This window comes from Ambystoma mexicanum, chromosome 1p (genome assembly GCF_040938575.1).
Source record: "Ambystoma mexicanum isolate Mex_15411 chromosome 1p, UKY_AmexF1_1, whole genome shotgun sequence".
Taxonomy (NCBI): Eukaryota; Metazoa; Chordata; class Amphibia; order Caudata; family Ambystomatidae; genus Ambystoma; species Ambystoma mexicanum.
The window spans coordinates 21,854,346-21,867,301 of record NC_090921.1 but is presented as its reverse complement, the minus strand read 5'-3'; positions in this window follow the sequence as shown (position 1 = coordinate 21,867,301).

Genomic DNA, 12,956 nt, shown 5'->3' with positions numbered 1-12,956 from the left:
GAGGAGAAAAGAGCCTGGAAATACCTGCACAGGTAGGAAATACTCATACTGGGGACATAGGAATAATCCTGGAGGGAATCTCTCCTAGGAGAGTGAGTGAGCTGGGCTCTTCTATACAGCGCCCCCTGCAGGGCTCTCCTCCCAGCTCTGGGGCTCTTATCATCATTTGGGGTCAGGTAGGAAATGCTCAGGACCTACTCCTGGGTTTATAGGAATAGACTGAATAATCCTGGTGGAAATCTCTGCCAGGAGAGGGATTGAGCTGGGATCTTCTATGCAGCACCCCCTGCAGGGCTTTCCTCCAGCTCTGGGCTCTTATCATCATTTGGGGTCAGGTAGGAAATGTCCAGGACATGCTCCTGGGTTTATAGGAATAGACTGAATAATCCTGGAGGAAATCTCTCCCAGGAGAGGGAGTGAGCTGGGCTCTTCTATACAGCGCCCCCTGCAGGGCTTTCCTCCCAGCTCTGGGGCTCTTATCATCATTCGGGGTCAGGTAAGCAATGCTCAGGACCTTCTCCTGGGTTTATAGGAATAGACTGAATAATCCTGGAGGAAATCTCCCCCGGGAGAGGGATTGAGCTGGGCTCTTCTATACAGCACCCCCTGCAGGGCTTTCCTCCCAGCTCTCAGGCTCTTATCATCATTTGGGGTCAGGTAGGAAATGCTCAGGACCTTCTCCTGGGTTTATAGGAATAGACTGAATAATCCTGGAGGAAATCTCCCCCAGGAGAGGGAGTGAGCTGGGCTCTTCTATACAGCGCCCCCTGCAGGGCTCTCCTCCCAGCTCTGGGGTTCTTATCATCATTTGGGGTCAGGTAGGAAATGCTCAGGACCTTCTCCTGGGTTTATAGGAATATCCTGAATAATCCTGGAGGAAATCTCTCCCAGGAGAGGGATTGAGCTGGGCTCTTCTATACAGCGCCCCTGCAGGGCTTTCCTCCCAGCTCTCGGGCTCTTATCATCATTTGGGGTCAGGTAGGGAATGCTCAGGACCTTCTCCTGGGTTTATAGGAATAGAATGAATAGTCCTGGAGGAAATCTCTCCCAGGAGAGGGATTGAGCTGGGCTCTTCTATACAGCGCCCCCTGCAGGGCTTTCCTCCCAGCTCTCGGGCTCTTATCATCATTTGGGGTCAGGTAGGAAATGCTCAGGACCTGCTCCCCGGTTTATAGGAATAGAATGAATAGTCCTGGAGGAAATCTCTCCCAGGAGAGGGATTGAGCTGGGCTCTTCTATACAGCGCCCCCTGCAGGGCTTTCCTCCCAGCTCTGGCGCTCTTATCATCATTTGGGGTCAGGTAGGTAATGCTCAGGACCTTCTCCTGGGATTATAGGAATAGACTGAATAATCCTGGAGGAAATCTCCCCCAGGAGAGGGATTGAGCTGGGCTCTTCTATACAGCGCCCCCTGCAGGGCTTTCCTGCCAGCTCAGGGGTTCTTATCATCATTTGGGGTCAGGTAGGAAATGCTCAGGACCTGCTCTTGGGTTTATAGGAATAGACTGAATAATCCTGGAGGAAATCTCTCCCAGGAGAGGGATTGAGCTGGGATCTTCTATACAGCGCCCCCTGCAGGGCGTTACTCCCAGCTCTGGGGCTCTTACCATCATTTGGGGTCAGGTAGGAAATGCTCAGGACCTTCTCCTGGATTTATAGGAATAGACTGAATAATCCTGGAGGAAATCTCTCCCAGGAGAGGGATTGAGCTGGGCTCTTCTATACAGCGCCCCCTGCAGGGCTCTCCTCCCAGCTCTGGGGCTCTTATCATCATTTGGGGTCAGGTAGGAAATGCTCACGACCTGCTCCCGGGTTTATAGGAATAGAATGAATAATCCTGGAGGAAATCTCTCCCAGGAGAGGGACTGAGCTGGGCTCTTCTATACAGCGCCCCCTGCAGGGCTTTCCTCCCAGCTCTGCGTCTCTTATCATCATTTGGGGTCAGGTAGGAAATGCTCAGGACCTGCTCTTGGGTTTATAGGAATAGACTGAATAATCCTGGAGGAAATCTCTCCCAGGAGAGGGATTGAGCTGGGATCTTCTATACAGCGCCCCCTGCAGGGCTCTCCTCCCAGCTCTGGGGCTCTTTTCATCATTTGGGGTCAGGTAGGAAATGGTCGGGACCTTCTCCTGGGTTTATAGGAATAGACTGAATAATCCTGGAGGAAATCTCTCCCAGGAGAGGGATTGAGCTGGGCTCTGCTATACAGCACCCCCTGCAGGGCTCCCCTCCAGCTCTGGGGCTCTTATCATCATTTGGGGTCAGGTAGGAAATGCTCAGGACCTGCTCCCGGGTTTATAGGAATAGACTGAATAATCCTGGAGGAAATCTCCCCCAGGAGAGGGATTGAGCTGGGATCTTCTATACAGCGCCCCCTGCAGGGCTCTCCTCCCAGCTCTGGGGCTCTTATCATCATTTGGGGTCAGGTAGGAAATGCTCAGGACCTTCTCCTGGGTTTATAGGAATAGACTGAATAATCCTGGAGGAAATCTCTCCCAGGAGAGGGACTGAGCTGGGCTCTTCTATGCAGCCCCCCCTGCAGGGCTTTCCTCCCAGCTCTGGGGCTCTTATCATCATTTGGGGTCAGGTAGGAAATGCTCAGGACCTGCTCCCGGGTTTATAGGAATAGAATGAATAATCCTGGAGGAAATCTCTCCCAGGAGAGGGACTGAGCTGGGCTCTTCTATACAGCGCCCCCTGCAGGGCTTTCCTCCCAGCTCTGCGTCTCTTATCATCATTTGGGGTCAGGTAGGAAATGCTCAGGACCTGCTCTTGGGTTTATAGGAATAGACTGAATAATCCTGGAGGAAATCTCCCCCAGGAGAGGGATTGAGCTGGGATCTTCTATACAGCGCCCCCTGCAGGGCTTTCCTCCCAGCTCTCGGGCTCTTATCATCATTTGGGGTCAGGTAGGGAATGCTCAGGACCTTCTCCTGGGTTTATAGGAATAGAATGAATAGTCCTGGAGGAAATCTCTCCCAGGAGAGGGATTGAGCTGGGCTCTTCTATACAGCGCCCCCTGCAGGGCTTTCCTCCCAGCTCTCGGGCTCTTATCATCATTTGGGGTCAGGTAGGAAATGCTCAGGACCTGCTCCTGGGTTTATAGGAATATCCTGAATAATCCTGGAGGAAATCTCTCCCAGGAGAGGGACTGAGCTGGGCTCTTCTATACAGCGCCCCCTGCAGGGCTCTCCTCGCAGCTCTGGGGCTCTTATCATCATTTGGGGTCAGGTAGGAAATGCTCAGGACCTGCTCCCGGGTTTATAGGAATAGAATGAATAGTCCTGGAGGAAATCTCCCCCAGGAGAGGGATTGAGCTGGGCTCTTCTATACAGCGCCCCCTGCAGGGCTTTCCTCCCAGCTCTCGGGCTCTTATCATCATTTGGGGTCAGGTAGGGAATGCTCAGGACCTTCTCCTGGGTTTATAGGAATAGAATGAATAGTCCTGGAGGAAATCTCTCCCAGGAGAGGGATTGAGCTGGGCTCTTCTATACAGCGCCCCCTGCAGGGCTTTCCTCCCAGCTCTCGGGCTCTTATCATCATTTGGGGTCAGGTAGGAAATGCTCAGGACCTGCTCCCGGGTTTATAGGAATAGAATGAATAGTCCTGGAGGAAATCTCTCCCAGGAGAGGGATTGAGCTGGGCTCTTCTATACAGCGCCCCCTGCAGGGCTTTCCTCCCAGCTCTCGGGCTCTTATCATCATTTGGGGTTGGTAGGAAATGCTGAGGACCTTCTCCTGGGTTTATAGGAATAGACTGAATAATCCTGGAGGAAATCTCCCCCAGGAGAGGGATTGAGCTGGGCTCTTCTATACAGCGCCCCCTGCAGGGCTTTCCTCCCAGCTCTCGGGCTCTTATCATCATTTGGGGTCAGGTAGGAAATGCTCAGGACCTGCTCCTGGGTTTATAGGAATAGACTGAATAATCCTGGAGGAAATCTCCCCCAGGAGAGGGATTGAGCTGGGCTCTTCTATACAGCGCCCCCTGCAGGGCTCTCCTCCCAGCTCTGGGGCTCTTATCACCATTTGGGGTCAGGTAGGAAATGCTCCGGACCTTCTCCTGGGTTTATAGAAATAGACTGAATAATCCTGGAGGAAATCTCTCCCAGGAGAGGGATTGAGCTGGGCTCTTCTATACAGCGCCCCCTGCAGGGCTCTCCTCCCAGCTCTGGGGCTCTGATGATCATCTGGGGTCAGGTAGGAAATGCTCAGGACCTTCTCCTGGGTTTATAGGAATATCCTGAATAATCCTGGAGGAAATCTCCCCCAGGAGAGGGATTGAGCTGGGCTCTTCTATACAGCGCCCCCTGCAGGCCTTTCCTCCCGGCTCTGGGGCTCTTATCATCATTTGGGGTCAGGTAAGAAATGCTCAGGACCTTCTCCTGGGTTTATAGGAATAGACTGAATAATCCTGGAGGAAATCTCTCCCAGGAGAGGGATTGAGCTGGGCTCTTCTATACAGCGCCCCCTGCAGGGCTCTCCTCCCAGCTCTGGGGCTCTTATCATCATTTGGGGTCAGGTAGGAAATGCTCAGGGCCTTCTCCTGGGTGTATAGGAATAGACTGAATAATCCTGGAGGAAATCTCCCCCAGGAGAGGGAATGAGCTGGGCTCCTCTATACAGCGCCCCCTGCAGGGCTTTCCTCCCAGCTCTGGGGCTCTTATCATCATTTGGGGTCAGGTAGGAAATGCCCAGGACCTTCTCCTGGGTTTATAGGAATATCCTGAATAATCCTGGAGGAAATCTCTCCCAGGAGAGGGACTGAGCTGGGCTCTTCTATACAGCGCCCCCTGCAGGGCTCTCCTCGCAGCTCTGGGGCTCTTATCATCATTTGGGGTCAGGTAGGAAATGCTCAGGACCTGCTCCCGGGTTTATAGGAATAGAATGAATAGTCCTGGAGGAAATCTCCCCCAGGAGAGGGATTGAGCTGGGATCTTCTATACAGCGCCCCCTGCAGGGCTTTCCTCCCAGCTCTCGGGCTCTTATCATCATTTGGGGGCAGGTAGGGAATGCTCAGGACCTTCTCCTGGGTTTATAGGAATAGAATGAATAGTCCTGGAGGAAATCTCTCCCAGGAGAGGGATTGAGCTGGGCTCTTCTATACAGCGCCCCCTGCAGGGCTTTCCTCCCAGCTCTCGGGCTCTTATCATCATTTGGGGTCAGGTAGGAAATGCTCAGGACCTGCTCCCGGGTTTATAGGAATAGAATGAATAGTCCTGGAGGAAATCTCTCCCAGGAGAGGGATTGAGCTGGGCTCTTCTATACAGCGCCCCCTGCAGGGCTTTCCTCCCAGCTCTCGGGCTCTTATCATCATTTGGGGTCAGGTAGGAAATGCCCAGGACCTGCTCCTGGGTTTATAGGAATAGACTGAATAATCCTGGAGGAAATCTCTCCCAGGAGAGGGATTGAGCTGGGCTCTTCTATACAGTGCCCTCTGCAGGGCTCTCCTCCCAGCTCTGGGGCTCTTATCATTTGGGGTCATGTAGGAAATGCCCAGGACCTGCTCCTGGGTTTATAGAAATAGACTGAATAATCCTGGAGGAAATCTCTCCCAGGAGAGGGATTGAGCTGGGCTCTTCTATACAGCGCCCCCTGCAGGGCTCTCCTCCCAGCTCTGGGGCTCTGATGATCATCTGGGGTCAGGTAGAAAATGCTCAGGACCTTCTCCTGGGTTTATAGGAATATCCTGAATAATCCTGGAGGAAATCTCCCCCAGGAGAGGGATTGAGCTGGGCTCTTCTATACAGCGCCCCCTGCAGGCCTTTCCTCCCGGCTCTGGGGCTCTTATCATCATTTGGGGTCAGGTAAGAAATGCTCAGGACCTTCTCCTGGGTTTATAGGAATAGACTGAATAATCCTGGAGGAAATCTCTCCCAGGAGAGGGATTGAGCTGGGCTCTTCTATACAGCGCCCCCTGCAGGGCTCTCCTCCCAGCTCTGGGGCTCTTATCATCATTTGGGGTCAGGTAGGAAATGCTCAGGGCCTTCTCCTGGGTTTATAGGAATAGACTGAATAATCCTGGAGGAAATCTCTCCCAGGAGAGGGATTGAGCTGGGCCCTTCTATACAGCGCCCCCTGCAGGGCTCTCCTCCCAGCTCTGGGGCTCTTATCATCATTTGGGGTCAGGTAAGCAATACTCAGGATCTGCTCCTGGGTTTATAGGAATATCCTGAATAATCCTGGAGGAAATCTCCCCCAGGAGAGGGAGGGAGCTGGGCTCTTCTATACAGCGCCCCCTGCAGGGCTCGCCTCCCACCACTGGGGCTCTTATCATCATTTGGGTTCAGGTAGGAAATGCTCAGGACCTTCTCCTGGGTTTATAGGAATAGACTGAATAATCCTGGGGGAAATCTCCCCCAGGAGAGGGATTGAGCTGGGCTCTTCTATACAGCGCTCCCTGCAGGGCTTTCCTCCCAGCACTGGGGCTCTTATCATCATTTGGGGTCAGGTAGGAAATGCTCAGGACCTTCTCCTGGGTTTATAGGAATAGACTGAATAATCCTGGAGGAAATCTCCCCCAGGAGAGGGATTGAGCTGGGCTCTTCTATACAGTGCCCCCTGCATGGCTCTCCTCCCAGCTCTGGGGCTCTTATCATCATTTGGGGTCAGGTAGGAAATGCTCAGGACCTTCTCCTGGGTTTATAGGAATAGACTGAATAATCCTGGAGGAAATCTCCCCCAGGAGAGGGAGGGAGCTGGGCTCTTCTATACAGCGGCCCCTGCAGGGCTCTCCTCCCAGCTCTGGGGCTGTTATCATCATTTGGGGTCAGGTAGGAAATGCTCAGGACCTTCTCCTGGGTTTATAGGAATAGACTGAATAATCCCGGGGGAAATCTCCCCCAGGAGAGGGATTGAGCTGGGCTCTTCTATACAGCGCCCCCTGCAGGGCTCTCCTCCCAGCTCTGGGGCTCTTATCATCATTTGGGGTCAGGTAGGAAATGCTCAGGGCATGCTCCTGGGTTTATAGGAATAGACTGAATAATCCTGGAGGAAATCTCTCCCAGGAGAGGGATTGAGCTGGGCTCTTCTATACAGCGCCCCCTGCAGGGCTCCCCTCCCAGCTCTGGGGCTCTTATCATCATTTGGGGTCAGGTAGGACATGCTCAGGACCTTCTACTGGGTTTATAGGAATAGACTGAATAATCCTGGAGGAAATCTCTCCGAGGAGAGGGATTGAGCTGGGCTCTTCTATACAGCGCCCCCTGCAGGGCTCTCCTCGTAGCTCTGGGGCTCTTATCATCATTTGGGGTCAGGTAGGAAATGCTCAGGACCTGCTCCTGGGTTTATATGAATAGACTGAATAATCCTGGAGGAAATCTCTCCCAGGAGAGGGATTGAGCTGGGCTCTTCTATACAGCGCCCCCTGCAGGGCTCTCCTCCCAGCTCTGGGGCTCTTATCATCATTTGGGGTCAGGTAGGAAATGCTCAGGGCATGCTCCTGGGTTTATAGAAATAGACTGAATAATCCTGGAGGAAATCTCTCCCAGGAGAGGGATTGAGCTGGGCTCTTCTATACAGCGCCCCCTGCAGGGCTCTCCTCCCAGCTCTGGGGCTCTTATCATCATTTGGGGTCAGGTAGGAAATGCTCCGGACCTTCTCCTAGGTTTATAGGAATAGACTGAATAATCCTGGAGGAAATCTCCCCCAGGAGAGGGATTGAGCTGGGCTCTTCTATACAGCACCCCCTGCAGGGCTCTCCTCCAGCTCTGCGGCTCTTATCATCATTTGGGGTCAGGTAGGAAATGCTCATGACCTTCTCCTGGGTTTATAGGAATAGACTGAATAATCCTGGAGGAAATCTCTCCCAGGAGAGGGATTGAGCTGGACTCTTCTATACAGCGCCCCCTGCAGGGCTTCCCTCCCAGCTCTGGGGCTCTTATCATCATTTGGGGTCAGGTAGGAAATGCTCAGGACCTTCTCCTGGGTTTATAGGAATAGACTGAATAATCCTGGAGGAAATCTCTCCCAGGAGAGGGATTGAGCTGGGCTCTGCTATACAGCGCCCCCTGCAGGGCTCTCCTCCCAGCTCTGGGGCTCTTATCATCATTTGGGGTCAGGTAGGAAATGCTCAGGGCATGCTCCTGGGTTTATAGGAATAGACTGAATAATCCTGGAGGAAATCTCCCCCAGGGGAGGGATTGAGCTGGGCTCTTCTATACAGCGCCCCCTGCAGGGCTCTCCTCCCAGCTCTGGGGCTCTTATCATCATTTGGGGTCAGGTAGGAAATGCTCAGGGCATGCTCCTGGGTTTATAGAAATAGACTGAATAATCCTGGAGGAAATCTCTCCCAGGAGAGGGATTGAGCTGGGCTCTTCTATACAGCGCCCCCTGCAGGGCTCTCCTCCCAGCTCTGGGGCTCTTATCATCATTTGGGGTCAGGTAGGAAATGCTCCGGACCTTCTTCTAGGTTTATAGGAATAGACTGAATAATCCTGGAGGAAATCGCCCCCAGGAGAGGGATTGAGCTGGGCTCTTCTATACAGCACCCCCTGCAGGGCTCTCCTCCAGCTCTGCGGCTCTTATCATCATTTGGGGTCAGGTAGGAAATGCTCATGACCTTCTCCTGGGTTTATAGGAATAGACTGAATAATCCTGGAGGAAATCTCTCCCAGGAGAGGGATTGAGCTGGACTCTTCTATACAGCGCCCCCTGCAGGGCTTCCCTCCCAGCTCTGGGGCTCTTATCATCATTTGGGGTCAGGTAGGAAATGCTCAGGACCTTCTCCTGGGTTTATAGGAATAGACTGAATAATCCTGGAGGAAATCTCTCCCAGGAGAGGGATTGAGCTGGGCTCTGCTATACAGCGCCCCCTGCAGGGCTTTCCTCCCAGCTCTCGGGCTCTTATCATCATTTGGGGTCAGGTAGGAAATGCTCAGGACCTGCTCCTGGGTTTATAGGAATAGACTGAATAATCCTGCAGGAAATCTCTCCCAGGAGAGGGATAGAGCTGGGCTCTTCTATACAGCGCCCCCTGCAGGGCTCTCCTCCCAGCTCTGGGGCTCTTATCATCATTTGGGGTCAGGTAGGAAATGCTCCGGACCTTCTCCTAGGTTTATAGGAATAGACTGAATAATCCTGGAGGAAATCTCCCCCAGGAGAGGGATTGAGCTGGGCTCTTCTATACAGCACCCCCTGCAGGGCTTCCCTCCCAGCTCTGGGGCTCTTATCATCATTTGGGGTCAGGTAGGAAATGCTCAGGACCTTCTCCTGGGTTTATAGGAATAGACTGAATAATCCTGGAGGAAATCTCTCCCAGGAGAGGGATTGAGCTGGGCTCTGCTATACAGCGCCCCCTGCAGGGCTTTCCTCCCAGCTCTCGGGCTCTTATCATCATTTGGGGTCAGGTAGGAAATGCTCAGGACCTGCTCCTGGGTTTATAGGAATAGACTGAATAATCCTGCAGGAAATCTCTCCCAGGAGAGGGATTGAGCTGGGCTCTTCTATACAGCGCCCCCTGCAGGGCTCTCCTCCCAGCTCTGGGGCTCTTAACATCATTTGGGGTCAGTTAGGGAAATGCTCAGGACCTGCTCCTGGGTTTATAGGAATAGACTGAATAATCCTGGAGGAAATCTCTCCCAGGAGAGGGAGCGAGCTGGGCTCTTCTATACAGCGCCCCCCAGGGCTTTCCTGCCAGTTCTGGGGCTCTTAACATCATTTGGGATCTGGTAGGAAATGCTCAGGACCTGCTCTTGGGGTTATAGGAATAGACTGAATAATCCTGGAGGAAATCTCTCCCAGGAGAGGGATTGAGCTGGGCTCTTCTATACAGCGCCCCCTGCAGGGCTCCCCTCCCAGCTCTGGGGCTCTATCATCATTTGGGGTCAGGTAGGAAATGCTCAGGACCTTCTCCTGGGTTTATAGGAATAGACTGAATAATCCTGGAGGAAATCTCCCCCAGGAAAGGGAGCGAGCTGGGCTCTTCTATATAGCACCCCCTGCAGGGCTTTCCTCCCAGCTCTGGGGCTCTTATCATCATTTGGGGTCAGGTAGGAAATGCCCAGGACCTGCTCCTGGGTTTATAGGAATAGACTGAATAATCCTGGAGGAAATCTCTCCCAGGAGAGGGATTGAGCTGGGCTCTTCCATACAGCGCCCCCTGCAGGGCTCTCCTCCCAGCTCTGGGGCTCTTATCATTTGGGGTCATGTAGGAAATGCCCAGGACCTGCTCCTGGGTTTATAGAAATAGACTGAATAATCCTGGAGGAAATCACTCCCAGGAGAGGGATTGAGCTGGGCTCTTCTATACAGCGCCCCCTGCAGGGCTCTCCTCCCAGCTCTGGGGCTCTGATGATCATCTGGGGTCAGGTAGGAAATGCTCAGGACCTTCTCCTGGGTTTATAGGAATATCCTGAATAATCCTGGAGGAAATCTCCCCCAGGAGAGGGATTGAGCTGGGCTCTTCTATACAGCGCCCCCTGCAGTGCTCTCCTCCCAGCTCTGGGGCTCTTATCATCATTTGGGGTCAGGTAGGAAATGGCCAGGACCTTCTCCTGGGTTTATAGGAATAGACTGAATAATCCTGGAGGAAATCTCCCCCAGGAGAGGGATTGACCTGGGCTCTTCTATACAGCGCCCCCTGCAGGGCTCTCCTCCCAGCTATGGGGTTCTTATGATCATCTGGGGTCAGGTAGGAAATGCTCAGGACCTTCTCCTGGGTTTATAGGAATAGACTGAATAATCCTGGAGGAAATCTCCCCCAGGAGAGGGATTGAGCTGGGCTCTTCTATACAGCGCCCCCTGCAGGGCTCTCCTCCCAGCTCTGGGGCTCTTATCATCATTTGGGTCAGGTAGGAAATGCTCAGGGCATGCTCCTGGGTTTATAGGAATAGACTGAATAATCCTGGAGGAAATCTCTCCCAGGAGAGGGATTGAGCTGGGCTCTTCTATACAGCGCCCCCTGCAGGGCTTTCCTCCCAGCTCTGGGGCTCTTATCATCATTTGGGGTCAGGTAGGAAATGCTCAGGGCCTGCTCCCGGGTTTATAGGAATATCCTGAATAATCCTGGAGGAAATCTCTCCCAGGAGAGGGATTGAGCTGGGCTCTTCTATACAGCGCCCCCTGCAGGGCTTTCCTCCCAGCTCTGGGGCTCTTATCATCATTTGGGGTCAGGTAGGAAATGCTCAGGGCATGCTCCTGGGTTTATAGGAATAGACTGAATAATCCTGGAGGAAATCTCTCCCAGGAGAGGGATTGAGCTGGGCTCTTCTATACAGCGCCCCCTGCAGGGATTTCCTCCCAGCTCTGGGGCTTTTATCATCATTTGGGGTCAGGTAGGAAATGCTCAGGACCTTCTTCTGGGTTCATAGGAATAGACTGAATAATCCTGGAGGAAATCTCCCCCAGGAGAGGGATTGAGCTGGGCTCTTCTATACAGCGCCCCCTGCAGGGCTCTCCTCCCAGCTCCGGGGTTATTATCATCATTTGGGATTAGGTAAGAAATGCTCAGGACCTTCTCCTGGGTTCATAGGAATAGACTGAATAATCCTGGAGGAAATCTCTCCAAGGAGAGGGACTGAGCTGGGCTCTTCTATACAGCGCCCCCTGCAGGGCTCTCCTCCCAGCTCTGGGGCTCTTATCATCATTTGGGGTCAGGTAGGAAATGCTCAGGACCTTCTCCTGGGTTTATAGGAATAGACTGAATAATCCTGGAGGAAATCTCCCCCAGGAGAGGGATTGAGCTGGGCGCTTCTATACAGCGCCCCATGCGGGGCTCTCCTCCCAGCTCTGGGGCTCTTATCATCATTTGGGATCAGGTAGGAAATGCTCAGGACCTTCTCCTGGGTTTATAGGAATAGAATGAATAATCCTGGAGGAAATCTCTCCAAGGAGAGGGACTGAGCTGGGCTCTTCTATACAGCGCCCCCTGCAGGGCTTTCCTCCCAGCTCTGCGGCTCTTATCATCATTTGGGGTCAGGTAGGAAATGCTCAAGACCTTCTCCTGGGATTATAGGAATAGACTGAATAATCCTGTTGGAAATCTCTCCCAGGAGAAGGATTGTGCTGAACTCTTCTATAGAGCGCCCCTTGCAGGGCTTTCCTCCCAGCTCTGGGGCTCTTATCATCATTTGGGGTCAGGTAGGAAATGCCCAGGACCTTCTCCTGGGTTTATAGGAATAGACTGAATAATCCTGGAGGAAATCTCTCCCAGGAGAGGGATTGAGCTGGGCGCTTCTATACAGCGCCCCCTGCAGGGCTTTCCTCCCAGCTCTGGGTCTCTTATCATCATTTGGGGTCAGGTAGGGAATGCTCAGGACCCGCTCCTGGGTTTATAGGAATAGACTGAAGAATCCTGGAGGAAATCTCTCCAAGGAGAGGGACTGAGCTGGGCTCTTCTATACAGCGCCCCCTGCAGGGCTTTCCTCCAAGCTCTGGGCTCTTATAATCTTTTGGGGTCAGGTAGGAAATGCTCAGCACCTTCTCCTTGAATTATAGGAATAGACTGAATAATCCTGGAGGAAATCTCTCCCAGGAGAAGGATTATGCTGAACTCTTCTATACAGCGTCCCCTGCAGGGCTTTCCTCCCAGCTCTGGGGCTCTTATCATCATTTGGGGTCAGGTAGGGAATGCCCAGGACCTTCTCCTGGGTTTATAGGAATAGCCTGAGTAATCCTGGAGGAAATCTCTCCCAGGAGAGGGAGTGAGCTGGGCGCTTCTATACAGCGCCCCCTGCAGGGCTCTCCTCCCAGCTCTGGGGCTTTTATCATCATTTGGGGTCAGGTAGGAAATGCTCAGAACCTTCTCCTGGGTTTATAGGAATAGACTGAATAATCCTGGAGGAAATCTCTCCCAGGACAGGGATTGAGCTGGGCTCTTCTATGCAGCGCCCCCTGCAGGGCTTTCCTCCCAGCTCTGGGCTCTTATCATCATTTGGGGTTAGGTATGAAATGCCCAGGACCTGCTCCTGGGTTTATAGGAATAGACTGAATAATCCTGGACGAAATCTCCCCCAGGAGAGG